The sequence below is a fragment of the Spermophilus citellus genome (assembly GCF_964194105.1).
Source record: "Spermophilus citellus genome assembly, chromosome: 9".
Lineage (NCBI taxonomy): Eukaryota > Metazoa > Chordata > Mammalia > Rodentia > Sciuridae > Spermophilus > Spermophilus citellus.
In genome coordinates this window covers 61,380,891-61,395,365 of record NC_138191.1, presented here as the reverse complement: position 1 = coordinate 61,395,365, position 14,475 = coordinate 61,380,891, and the positions used below count along the sequence as shown (strand labels likewise).

The 14,475-nt window shown below is 37.5% G+C and overlaps 1 protein-coding gene across 8 annotated transcripts in view; it reads left to right on the top strand.

The window, feature by feature from the left end:
• Positions 1-14,475, top strand: part of LRRC8D (leucine rich repeat containing 8 VRAC subunit D) — a 118,435-nt gene that overhangs the window by 41,174 nt on the left and 62,786 nt on the right. The window contains exon 3 of one of the 8 annotated variants that reach the window (XM_081305047.1): positions 6,316-6,411. The exons of the other annotated variants lie outside the window; for them this stretch is intronic. The gene's annotated coding sequence lies outside the window, so the exon portion shown is untranslated. The remainder of the gene's footprint in view (positions 1-6,315; positions 6,412-14,475) is intronic. 8 annotated transcript variants of the gene reach the window in all.

Genomic DNA, 14,475 nt, shown 5'->3' with positions numbered 1-14,475 from the left:
CATTGTGTTTGAATGAGGTTTTGCGTGACTGTGAGCAGAATACTCAACAAGAACAACTAAGAGTAGTTTATTTGGGGCTCACAGTTTCAGAGGTCTCAGTCCATAAATGACTGACTTCATTGCTCTGGGCCCAAGGTGACACAGCACATGGCAGAAGGACATGGCAGAGAAAAGCTGCTCGGCTCATAGAGGAGTCAAGAGGGGGTGTCAGTCAGGCCCCAAGGTATGCCCACGTGACCCACCTCCTCCAAGCACACCCCACCTGCCTACTGTTACCACCCAATTAGTCCATTCAAACTAGGATGGATTGATTAGAGTATAGCTGTCACTATCTAGATAATTATTTTACCTCTGAATATTCCTGTTAACACAGTGATTTTTAGGGGCTGCCTCATATCTAAACATTGACATGGTATAAACCAAACCCAAACGAAGGTTTAAGAAAGTAGCAAACCAGTGAAATAGTGTTTTTGATTTTTTAAAAATACGGTTTTAGTACTAAGTAACTTCCATTGTGTTATCAAGAAAGTCATAAATTTTATAAATACTAGATTGTTAGCCTGTAAAATTAGGACTATTATGTTTTGCTGCTTGCCTGTGGCATTGAAATAAACAAATTACAAGTGACTTTAAGTCTTCTGAAAGAAAAGAGTCTATAAAAGCAAATGCCTTTTTCTTCCTGTATTTCTAGATGGAAAATTATAGATCTCCATTTTAATGTATTTTATTATTGGAGCAAGGGCGTTTCACTGATGCTAAGCGATGAGTAATAGTCATTCTTTTTTTGTTAATTTTTTTTGTAGTTGTAGATGGACAGAATGCCTTTATTTTATTTGTTAATTTTTATGTGGTGCTGAGAATCGAACCCAGTGCCTCATGCATGCTAGGCAAGCATTTTGCCACTGAGCTACAGAAGTTAACATTTTGATATAAATAAAAACAATCAGAAGAATGTATGAAATAAATATAAAAAGTATTTATTCACCCTACACTGATTATTGCAACTATGTTAAAGTTCATACAAATTTTGAAGGGAACACAAAAATATAAACAATTGCTACTTAAGGGATATGAGTAAAATTTAATTCTCACTTTTGATGTTATTTTACAAGAATTACAGCAGTCAAAAGTCAAGTGTCTAAGATACTTATGAAGATACATAATCTTAAGATGTTACTGAATTTTTATTATTTATAGTACAAGTTCTATTTGTAGTATTCAGTAGAGTGTTCAGTAGGTGTAGCAAGTAAGAGTAGGTAATTTGACTTCTTTTTCTTACTTATTTCTAAATGAGGGACTTGACATGGAGGGTGGTATCATCAGAGGGATAGTGATGACAGTGTAGAGACTGTTACTATCTTAGCTCCTGTCTCCAAGCATTTACCTGTGACAGCCTTGGTGCCTTCAGTCTCTTCCTCTGTTTTTAACTTGCTGAAATTTGAAGTGTAGAATTCTGTTTGCCTCTTGCTCCTCAGGTGCAGCTGTGAAAATTACTTGAGTGAGAATGGTTCGGGGCTAAGGACTGTGAATGGAGGAAAGAAATAATCCTCTCATTATTTTAAATACGGGGAAACAGGATTATGTACAACCCTGCGCTTTCACCCAAAAAGAACAGGTAGCATAATAGGTTATCTTTGCTTTTATAATGTAAACCATAATGCTTTAATAGCTACTCTTAGGAAAAGATTGGCAGGCTCTAATTTCTACTTGCCTTTTCATCCATTTATTTCATGATGATTCCTCTGCGTGTTCAATCATTTGCTTATTGAAAAAACTGAGAGCTTGTGGTTAGCTTTGCCACAAATGCCCAGTGTGAGATCTAGATATTACAGCACTGCATTATAAACAGTAAAGTGAAGATTTTTAAATGACAAAAATTACTTTGAAAGTACCCTGTAAAAATACTGAGCACTAAAAATGTACAGTTTTTAATAGTTACATGTGATATATAAAACATATAAGATATTTTATTTATTTGCATAAATGAATTTCCCAATTTAAGTCTTTAATTCTATATGAATAGTGTATTTTGTGGGACAATAAGGCCAAAAAGCAACATTTTATAATAATATCAAAATATTTTTGGCCAAGTATTATTCCAGTTTGTATCTGGAGCCTAAAAGTCAAGTAGTTAGTTTGAGTTGAAGGTCATTCGGATCACTTGGTAGGTGAAGGATCTCCTATTTTACCTTAGGCTCATATCTTCCATATAAAGAAAATAGCTATTTAAGCTCTTCTGGAAGACATAGAAACCTATGCACTCTCTGATATGTCTTAAATCAATAACTCTTTATATTAACACTTTTATGATAAAACCTAATTAATTTTTTTTCTTTTTTTTTTAATATATATCATCCTCCATGAAATACTAACCAAAGACAGGCCCATCTTCATCTTTCTCCTTAGTAAGTTTACCAATCCTAGAGCTCTTAACTATATCACCGAGTTCATTTTTTTAAAAAAAGGGATACTTTTGAGATTTTCCTTAATTCTTTTAATACTCTCCATTTTATCTTTTGAAATTATTGATAAGGGCTTTGACAAGAAACCTTGTTAGCCACCATGTGATGATGATTGTGAGTGCAGGCAGCGGATGTTGTTGGGAGACAGATATTTGCTTTATCTAAGGAATAAAGTCCTTCAAAATGATAGAATTGGGAGGTTGACAAGAGCCCCCAGGCACTTTGGAAAAGTTTGAAACTTCCATGAAAGGCTGGGCCAGCAGTGGCCTCAGAGGTCACAGGGAGTATATATACCATTCATTGAGGAGCAGTGTATGGGGAAAACTCATGTAAAATACCATCTCTTCCCTGTCCTACCTCTGTGACCCTAGGTGAATAAGCTGACTTCTCCCCCCTCTTTAAAAGAAGGGCAAGGGGCTGGGGTTGTGGCTCAGTGATAGAGCAATCACCTAGCATGTGCGAGGCCCTGGGTTCCATCCTCGACACCACATAAAAATAAATAAAATAAAAGTATTGTGTTCAACTACAACTAAAAAATAAATATTAAAAAAAAATAAAAATAAAAGGAAAAAATGATGTGAGGACTCTTGTGTGAATTTAACACATGCAAAGAAAGCGCTGTGTAGTTCTCCTTCCAGATGATGGTGATTCTGTGGTTTTTCATTTTGTGCCCTTTTTCTTTCCCTCTGTCCTCCCTTTTTCTGTCTTCTCATTCTTGTAGCACTTTTAATAATTCTTGATTTTCTCACTTTTTGTTGTCCTCTTCTCAGTCTATGCCTTAGGTCTACCCCATGGTGCAAGACACCTTCAATGTCTTGTACCCGAGCAAGTCAGTGGTCAGGGATTGATTCTCTGTGACCCTTTGATGACTCTGAAGACATGCACTGCTGTGTTAGCTTCCTGTGGGCTTCTGCTGTACCACTTTCTGCCCCATAGATGAGGGGTCATGAAAGTATCAGTTTGGAGTTGGATATGTTTAGGGAAAAATCTTTTTATACAAGGATTTATGGAATAGAAATCTACGTTGGTAATGCTTTAGTTTTTTCTTTTTTCACTGTAAGTTTCTGTTTTGGAGCCAGGATTGTAATTGCAAATGTTGTATTTGAGAAAGAAGAATATCAGGTCCAGGAGGGCCAGAAGCATTCATTTTCTTTAAGAGGAACATTTAACATAACTTTGTGGAGTAGCTAAAAGTACTACAGAAAACAACATAGAATTTTAGTCATTATGAACTCTTTGAAGATCCACTTATTGGCAGAGTGATATCTTTTAGAAGTATGATAGAATCTCATTAGTACATACTTTATGACTGAAAGAGAACTGGTTATGTCATTAGAGAAATACAAATTATTAGAACTGGAAGGAATTTTTGGTGTCATGCAATGCAATGATTTCCATAATGAAATGGAGAATCAGAGCAATGAAGAGACTTGTTTTTTGTAACTCTTGATGTTAGAAAGGGCAAGTCAGGGACCTGCAGCTAACACTTCCCTGTGCAGCACTAACACTCTAGCTACTAAGCCTAGGAGTCATTTTTCTGTGGCTCAAGAATGTTCTCTATCCTAAGACTAACAGCTTACTAAGGCATTAATGGAAACTTTCTTTATTTTTACATTCTTTCTTTTGTCCACATTTGATGACTTCAAAAGTTTGGTTTATTTGGTTGATGAAGCCCAGGAAAATCTACATAAGCAAGTATTTATTTGGACAATTTCTTTCTTCAATGATCATCACTTTTTGACCTCTCACTCTATGCTGGACACTGTTTTGTATGTGTTTTTTTTTTTATTATAGATGGACACGTTATCTTTATTTTTTAATGTGCTGAGAATCAAATCCAGTGCCCTACACATGCTAGGCAAGTACTCTTCCACTAAGTCACAACCCCAGCCCCCCACCACTGTTGTATTTTTAAGGCTTCATGTGTCTCCTCTAGCAGACTGGTCTAACTGTATACCCATTTGTCAGGGGAGAAAACAGGCTGGCAAAACTAAAGCAACTTGTTCTAGGTTATACAGCTTGTAAAGGGAAACTGGATCCAGGGTGTGTTCTCCACTCCCCTTGCTGCCTGTGTGCTGGGAGAGCAAAGGCGTGGAATTGAAGATCTTATGTGACAAATGAGCCAGTGGTCGTCTGGTCTAGTCTCTTGGCTTTTAGCAGATCAGACATATTTTCCCTGTGATTTCATGGATGAAATATTTAAGACCTTTGATTCTATTTATTTTTTGTTTTGCTTTTTCAAAATGAAAGTGGTCTTTTAGTTCTTTGTTATTAGAAAAGTCACAGATCCTCATTTAAAGAAAGTGTAAGAATATAGGAGATGAAAAAGATCATTTAAATAACTTCAGGAGCTCCATAGTCAGATGATGGAGTGGGTTCAGACATCAACTGTATCGTATCGCTTACTAGCTGCTTGACTCTGGGCAAGTTGTACAGCCTTACCATGCTTAAGTTGCCTGTATGTAAAAGAAGAGTAATAATAGTGCCTGCCTTGTAGGGTTGTTATGAGGATTCAGTGGGTTATTTCTAAAGCATTTAGAACTTTGCATAGTAACTGCTACACAGGTATGGCATGAATGAAATACGTCATCACTTGTGTAAGTAGTCTTCTTGTCTGTGACCCCTGAAGGAAGAGAAGAGACCCAGAAAGGAGATCATGGAAACAGGACAGGGGAGGGTTCCCAGGACCCTCTGCCCCTGTTTGCCTTGTTCATAATCGTAACAACTTGGAATATTACTAAAGTTCTCCTGTCTCATTTTCCTCATGCCAAAAATTATTGGGCTTCTCCTTTTTCTACTTCTTGTTTTTAGGAAGCCCATGTAGACGAAGCCTGTTTATTTGAGATCTTACTGTTGCAGGCTAGGCCAGACATGAATTTCCTTTCATGTGATATTTTCTGTGGTCTGTGTTAGTTTAGTTCTTCCTTTGTTTTCTTGTGCTTTAGTGTGAAGAAGATGCCCTGTTTATAAAGAAAGCCTTGGTGTCTTTCATGTATAATGCATTCTTAAACTAATTCCAGTTGCTCTGACCCTTTGAGATTTTAAAATTGCTTTGTTCCGGTTTTGTAAGCATTTTTGAAAAATATTAAAAATGATCCTGAGGGGGAGGGGTCATGGGAAAATTTTCCCAGAGTTGTTTGTTTTTTAGGAAATTATGAATTTGCATGGAGAGGTTTTATGCTGGGTTAAATTTCACCAGGTGCGCCCCATCACTTGAACTTAAGTGGGTTCTTTTGATATTTAAATCCCTATTCCTATGGTAGAAGTGCAGAGGGTTGAGTCTCTTAAATTTAAATGCCTGTACACCTTGAGCTCTTGCCATTGTCCCATCAAAGAAAGGTCTTTTTTTTTTTTTTTTTTTTTTTTTTTTTAAGTCTTAAGTAGTGCCTGGGTTTGCAGTGAAGCACCATGTCAGTAGTGAGGATCAAAAGATTTGTCTGTTCTCTATTTTTTGTCTTTGAACCAAGACTTTCCAGAGAGAACACAGACTTGTTTTGAATATTGCCGCCTCTGGGTGTGAGTGATTATGCAAGTCTGTAGTGTTTTTGTTTTTTTTTTTTTAAAAAAAAAAACTTCATAATGGATGCAGAGATATGAACTAGCAAGGAAAACAAAAGTATTTCTTTCAAACAACTTGTACAAAGCTGTCTTTGAATGTAGGTGGTCCTCAATATCCAAGGATTTGTATACTTCCATCTTCTGAAAGATACCACTGTCCACAGGTTAACTACTGGAGCGTTTTCCGTAACTCCCACCTGTACTGAATTGCCAAGTCTTCTAAATTTTTGTCTTAAACTTAATTTCTTCACTTTATCTGATAATCCCTTGAATTTTCCCAATATGCTTCCTCCAGTTGTGACCCTGGAATCTGGCCTGGACTACTGGCAACTGACTGCCGCTGCCTTCCTTGCCTCTGAGCTCTGGTGCCCTCTATACATTGAAGCCTCAGGTTGGTATGGAGCAAAAAATGCAAGAGGTCATGAACTGTGTGAAGCCCTTAGTGACAACTCCTTATCCTCAAGATTCCTTTATAAGGCATTAAAAACTAGACTCCTTAAGAAAATCTCAGAACCCTCCTAGAGGAAGTCCCTGCCTCCATCTCCATTCTAGAGCTGTCGCCTCACCCCTCCCCCACTGTTCACTTACAGCCACTCAGAACCTCTTTCTGTGCCTCTGATCTGCTTTGTGACCACAAGCCTTTGCACAGGGTGTGTCTCCTGCTTAGCACTCTCTCTCCCCTTCTGCTGCTCTGTCTGGCCAACTCCTTCTCTTTTGTCTTAATTTAAATGTCATATCCTTCAGGTTTTCTTTGACCCCTAAGCTGGATCAGGTCCATCTGTTATACCCATGAACAACAGGACACATGTTATATTTATTTGCCTTTTCGAGTAGATTTAAGTCCCACAAGAGCTTTAATATATCTGTCTCGTTCCCCACTCACCCTGGCACACGGTAGGATCTCAAATGTTTTTTGAACAAATGAACATGAACAAAATCACTTCCATATTATTATTTGTAGTAGTAATTATCAAACAGCCTGTGAATGAATTTCTTGCCATTAAAGGAGTTTACAGGAAACCCCTTTTGTTGATGTACATTAGCTTTGCTTAGTTGTACCTAATATGTACAGACATGAAATAGATAACGTGTACTTACAGCAGTTATTAAGTCATTTGAAACATCACAAGTAAGTACAAACAATACTTTAAAATTCACATGAATATAATGAGTGCTGTTTTGCCAAAGCCAAATCACCTATGGTAATTTTTTTTTTTTTAAGAGAGAGTGAGAGAGGAGAGAGAGAGAGAGAGAGAGAGAGAGAGAGAGAGAGAATTTTTAATATTTGTTTTTTAGTTCTCGGCGGACACAACATCTTTGTTGGTATGTGGTGCTGAGGATCGAACCCGGGCCGCACGCATGCCAGGCGAGCGCGCTACCGCTTGAGCCACATCCCCAGCCCACTATGGTAATTTTTTTGACAAAAATGTAAAGATGTTGCCTTGCCTGTGTAAAGCCATGGGTTCAATCCCCAGCACAGTAAAAATTAAAAAAAATAATAATGTTATTAATTGGGATCCAAGTATAGATTGAGTTCATGATAATTAATGGTACATTATATTAATTATCAATAAAGTGGTTAAATATATATATATATATAAAAAGTTTAAGTGTCTTACAGGTTCCATAGGATAAAGCCCCAAAGTTAAATTTGACTTCGATAATAATAATGCACAGAATACTTGCTTGCATAAATATGTTATTTAGAAGCACATTATGGATTGGAAGGCCCTGCATTTCTAACTCAGGACTTTCAGACCCCATCAGACCACATATCCGCGCCAAAGAGCAGTCCTTGAGTTACAGATTGTAACGATTTTAATGACTGATGATTTTCTTGCTAGAGATTTAACCATCTTGTTCATTCAAAGGTTAACATTTCGGAGTTACTAAAATCAACATAAAATATATATATCTAATTCAGCTGTCACCAGAATTAGGGACAAATATAATGTTTGTTCATTTTTGTTCAGTGTGCAGTTTTATGTGTCAGACTGTTGAAAAAAGTCAATAGAAACAACTCATTCACACTACTTTAAAAATAACTTGAACACAACCTTTCTTATCATTGGCCCTCTTTGTAATTTTGAAGTGTTAACATGAAGCCTTCATTCGGCAGTACCTTTATGCATAGAACATGCCTTCATGTCATTTGACCTTTGCTTGGTAGTACTGTGTAGACCGTGTGTCCCACCTGCCCCTCTCCTTTTCTCATTACTCTGTAGCAGTTAGGGTAGTACGGTGCTCCACCTCTGTCATTTTATGCCGGCATGAAATCAAAGTCTTGCTTGATGAAAGTGTCTTAATTTATACTTCATTGTCACCATGTTTGCGCTTACCAGTGTGCCTTGAGTAGCATTGCAGGTGAGGGACACTTGGTGCTACTGCAGTCATAAATCCAACCTGGGCACAATATTGATAACAATGGATTGTTAACACTCCAGTTTGTATTTATATCAGTTTCTTTTTGATTAACATTGAAATAAAAAGACAAAATGGAAAGATTACTCTGGAGAAGTCATAGGCTCCTGAATGTGTCTGTGTCCTCTTGAGAGATCCTTGTTCCCGTATTTGAGAACACTTGCATCTAGTGCTCGAGCAGATGGTGCACACACATACAGCCAGAGCATTGCATTTCTGGAAGTGTTCTAATTACTGGTTCATTCCTTTCTTTACGTTTTAGCCTCTTATGTTATTTCTGCGTCTTACAAAACCCTTTCTTAGAGGGATGGTGAAACTGTTGTCTGTTCTTACTAAGCCAGACAGGCCCTATACTGGAGTCTCTCTCTGGTCATTTCTGGTTACCTTGGTCCGTTTGCAGCCCTGCCCTTCAGGAGCATGGAATACCTGTTGAGAGGGGTGTGGTCTGCGCCCACAGAACAGCCAGAGGAGTTAAGGGAAGTAGTGAGGATTTTAAGTATATCAGATTCTTTCACATTAAAGGGAGACATTAGTGCTAATGTAAACTCCAAACGTGAAGGCATTTTGTTAAGCCAAGTTTAACTTTGGGGCTTTAGTCTAAGGACCCAACAAGGCACTTAACTTTATTTGTATATATTTTAAACCACTTTATTGATAATTAATGTACTATACAATTGGCCCATTTAAAGCATGCAATTCACTGGTATTTAGTGCATTCACAGAGTTGTGTAGCCATCATCACAATTTTATCACTCAAAAAGAAACTTTGTACCCACTGGAAATCATTCTCTTTTTTCTTTTTTTTTTTTAAGATAGTTGTAGATGGAAACAATGCCTTTATTTTATTTATTTATTTTTAAGTGGTACTGAGGATTGCATCCAGTGCCTCACATGTGCTAGGCAAGCACTTTACCACTGAGCCACAGTCCTTGCTCCTCCCTATTCTTAAATCTTTTTTTTTTTTTTTTTAAGAGGGTGTGGGTACCGGGGATTGAACTCCGGGACATTTGACCACTGACTGAGCCCCATCCCTTGCCTTGTTTTGTGTTTTATTTAGAGACAGGGTCTCACTGAGTTGCTTAGGGCCTAACTGTTGCTGAATCTGATTTTGAACTCGCCATGCTCCTGCCTCAGTCTCCCAAACTGCTGGGATTATGGTCGTGCACCTCCATGCCTGGTGGTCCTGTTATTCTTTATTCCACTAATCCCTAGCAACCACTAATCTTTGTAGATTTGCCTATTCTGTATATTTAGCATAAAATGGAATTATACAATTTATGTGCCTGTCTTCTTTCACTGAGCATGTTTTTAAGGTTCAATCATGTTGTAGCTCCTGTCAGTATTTTATTTCTTTTTGTTGCCAAATAATATTCCATTGTATAAATGTGCCATACTTTTCAAAGTGTACCATTCAATATTGTTATTTGTATTCAAATTTCAGTATTGTTACTTGTATGCAAATTGTTGTGAAACACATATTCAGAACTTTTTCAGTTCATAAAACTAGAATGAAATGTATCTTGTTTTATTTACCTATTTTTACTGGTTAATGGACATTTGTGTGATTTTCTATATTTTGGCAATTGTGAATAATGCTGCTAATTAATATTTGCATACAAGGTTTTGGGTGGAGAGATGTTTTCATTTTTCTTGGGTGTATGCTTAGTGGAATTGATAGAGCATATGGTAATTCTTTTATTTAACATTTTGAGGAACTGCCAAACTATTTTCCAAAATGATTGTGCCATTTTACATTCCCACTGGCAACATATGAAGATTTCAGTTTTATCACATCTGCCTAACATTTGTTATTATCATTTTGATGGTAGCCATTTTATCGACTATGAAGAGGTATTTTGTTGTAATTTTCAATTTGCGTTTCTCCAATGTCTAAGGATGCAGAGCATCTTTTCATGTGAAGACTAAAAATTTAACTGGGATTTATTTTCTTTTCTTGAAATTTTCTTTTTTCTCAGGGTTATAATTTAAGAAAATACATCCTTTGGGATTTTTTCCCCCCTGTACTGGGAATCTCATGCATGGTAGGCAAGCTCTCTACCGCTAAACTGTATCCCTCTCCCGCATTTTTTTAGAGACAAGGTCTTGCTGAGTTGCACAGGCTGGGCTGGAATTTGAGATCCTCCTGCCTCAGCCTCTCACCTCTCTAGCAGCTGTGACAAAGGCATGCATCACAGTGCTTGGCTTCCTTTGGGAATTCTTGAGGATGTAAAGTTTGACACAGATAACAAGGAATGGAAGAGAGAAGGACTAAGCATTGGCAGATCAGAATTTAAGTAGAAGCAGTTTAACAATCTTTCATTTTTAGGAAGCTACTAAAGTCCTTGTTTGTAATACACAAAGAAAGGAAGAGAAGGTGGATGATGGGCCAGAATGTAAGAGATTCCCTTTCAGGATGCTCAGTTACCAGCATAGCCAAGCCAAAGAGTGACCTTAAAAGGTGGGAAAATTGAAGCCAGGCACTGTGGCATATATCTGTAATCCCAGCAACTCCGGAGGCTGAGTCAGGAAGATATTAAGTTCAAGTTCAGCCTCAGCAACTTAGTGAGACCCTGTCTCAAAATAAAATAAAAGGGCTAGGGACGTAGCTCAGTAGTAATACTCTCACCTATCATGTTCAAGGCCCTGGTTTCAATCTATCAGGAAAAAAATTTAAAAAGCCATCTTTATCGCCCCACTATGTCATTTGGTGTTTTGGGCAAAAAGTATTCATTTTGATTATAAAAATATAACTTTGAATGTAGCCAGCACATTAAAAGTTTAGAATCATGAAATGTAAGATTGAAGCTAATGATTTCATTGAGATTGAATAAAAAGGGTTTGCCAAATAAAGCATCCCTGCGTTCAAGTCTTTATAAACTGCTGGGAACATCCTCTGATTTTTTCAGTTTTTTTCAAGACTCTCTGCCTGCTCTGCCTACTCTGCTTGTCTCTGCTGTGACTGACTACGACACCACATATGCATGAAAGGCATTTGTGAATTTGATGATACCAAGGATTTATGTAACTATATCTCACCTTATTCCCCCTTAAAAAAGACAGATCAGTTCTTATAGTAACAAAGAACTAATTGTTAAATTCAGTTATATAATAGGTATCATTATAAGCAATGTGTTTTGGGGAGAAGGGGGTACTGGGGATTGAATCCAGGGATAATTTACCATGGAGCTACATTTATTTTATTTTTTTGAGGGTTGTACCAGGGATTGAACTCAGGGGCACTTGATTACTGAGCACACACTTGGAAAGTTGGACTTGCTCCTAGATGAAGCAGAGGACCCCCCCGCCCCCCCCCAGTGGGGAAGAGAGGACAGCAGGAAAGATTTCTGTGGGAAACGATTAGGTCTTGGTAACCTGTTTGTGAGTTAGAGGGCTTGAAAGTAGCCTCAAAAATTCTAGCTTGGAGAAATGGAAGAACTACCCTCCTTGATGTGGAGATCGGTTGAGGTGTGTAAAAGCCAGTGGTAGACTTAGGTTCCAGGCTATCTGGGAACCACGTGGCTCTCTTGATCTTGAATGGTTTTGTCAACTTAATTAGAAGGTAAACGAAGTTAAATTGCATCTGCCTGCCTTTTATTTTTTCTAGAAAAATGCTGAACACTGAAGTATCTACTGGCCTCAGGTAAATTTTTTTTTTTTAAAGCAAGAGAAGGGTTTAATTAAACGATGAGTATTTTTACCATAGTTTTTTCTTTGGGGAAATATTTCTCTGAAGTAGGTGCAGTTAGAAGGGAAGCTCAAAGCATTTTATCTCTGAAGAGGCTAGGGTCGTTTTACACCCCTCTCCCCCTTCCCAAGGGAATTCACCCTGGTCATACTGATGCTTGCATGGCCATCCAGTCCCAGCCTTGTCTTAAGATTCTTCAAGACCAGACTTCAGTGTAAGGAAAACAGACTCTGTAGGAACCAGTGACAGCCTGAAACCAGGAATCCCTCCCATAAATGTTTGTGAACATTTGTTCAGTTTGGGAATTTTCTGAGTGAACTAATAGTATTCTGGGAAGATTTTTTTATTCTTGGAAGATTTAAATTTGGTAATTTCTATAGGCTACTCCGTACCTTCAACCTGGACATACAATTCAACTTTAAATAATTCTACAGCAGAGTCTATTTCTGGGATGAGGTACTTAATTAATAATATAGCATTGGAGTGATAGATGATGAAATTACTTCCTAGGTCATTTCATTCATGCCTCAAGGTTGCAGTTATGTAAGTTGTTTTCAGTAAAATGCTAGTGAAGAAATGTCCGTTTGCTGTTGCTAGAAGGTACAGACCTCAAGCATTTAGTGTGATGGCTATCTGGATTTTTCTCGCAGCTGTTTTATGTTTATAGAGTCAAATTATCTTACGTCTATCTGGGGTTAAATGTGACCGTCTCAAGGGTAAGTCTCAAGGGTAATATGGTGCAACAGTTTGTTTTTTTTGGGCTTTGTTAAGTAAAGTGAGTAGATGATTACCTGAGGTTGAGTTGGTATTTGGAGGCTCATTAATGATTAATTGAAAACACACAGAAATTCTTTTCTTGTAAGGACCCTGTGGGTAGTGGTCTTTGAGGTTCCAGTATTCAGGAGAGACCCACTTATCGGTTGTAAAAATATATATTTACTTAAATATATTTGAGCAGAATACAAAATCTATCATTCTTAGAGTATTTGTATTTACATTAATTTACACAGGGAATAATTACTCTTAAGGTCTCTGATGACTGTTAATAGAGTTCCTTGTTTTCTCATTCTCATTGTTTCTGCTACCTGTAGGAATATTTACAAGGTAGCTAAACTATTATCTCAAGGGCTGATGTTTCATACTAATAAAATTTTATTAAAAAACTTCTCAGTGATTTATAAAAATTAAAAAATGTTGGTAACACATAATGAGTGCTTTGTTACGTATGGTTTAGTACAGGTGATAGATTTATTTCAATACCTTCAGTATCTCTCTTCTGTAGTAAAAATTTGATGAAATTGTTATGAAGTAGGGTTGGGGGTGTAGCCAGGTGGTTGAGCATGCTCTTGGCCCTGGGTTTTATCCCTAGCACTGGGTAGGGGGCAGGGGGTATATTTTTTCGTACTTTTACCATCACTTTTTGCTTGTTTGCTTTCAGATGCTACCTCATGTTTCTGTTTTGCTTTTGAGCACTTACAGCTTTTGCCTTCATTTGGCACCAGGGGTCAAGGTATTTCTATTGACCTAGTATTACTCAGTTCCTTGTATGACTCTTTCTCAGTGCTGGGTTGTCTCTTGCAGAATTTGAAATTTATATTTCATAAATTGGGATATCATTTTCCTGAGTGTATCTATCTCTAACTTGTTACAAGTTTTGGGTGCTTTTTCAGTAAACGTGCACTGAATTGAACTGCCCTGGGTGCATAATGGACAGTCTTATCTGGAAGTGCAACATAGGGAGTGTTCTGCTGTTTTCATAGATGTTACTCATCCATTTCAGGCCATACCACTCATGCCAAGATATAGGACCTAAAACTGCCCTGTAGGTGAGGAGTAGAGGTAGTTTGGTGAACTGGTGATGATCTGTTCCTTACAGGAGTCTTTCTATAGTCGTGACTAGGACTTTGCTCTTTTGTTTGTTCGAGAGAACACAGGACATGAACAACCCAGTTGTACTCTGAACAATACATTCGTGGTCTGTTCTACTTTCTCCAACTTTGGTTTCATCATTCCGTATCTCCAGGAAAATTCCCTTAAGGATTAAGGAATTTGTTAGAAATATATCTTAATTGATGTCAAGTGTCTGTATTTAGATATTTAACTTTCCTCCGAGTTCTGTCTGCTTACCAAATGCAACTTCATTTCCCTGAAGTGAAATTTATAAAACATAACAAAACCTAATCTCTTGCACAATTTATCTCTCCCCAACTTTGACCCTCCCCTTTTAGGCAGATGTACACAACCAAAAGCCTGCACCATTGTGTCTCTTACATGGCACCATAGACAATAGGTGCTTAGTGATGTGTTCAAAGCTTCTGTGAATTAATACTTTTAAGAAGTTTAACTTTT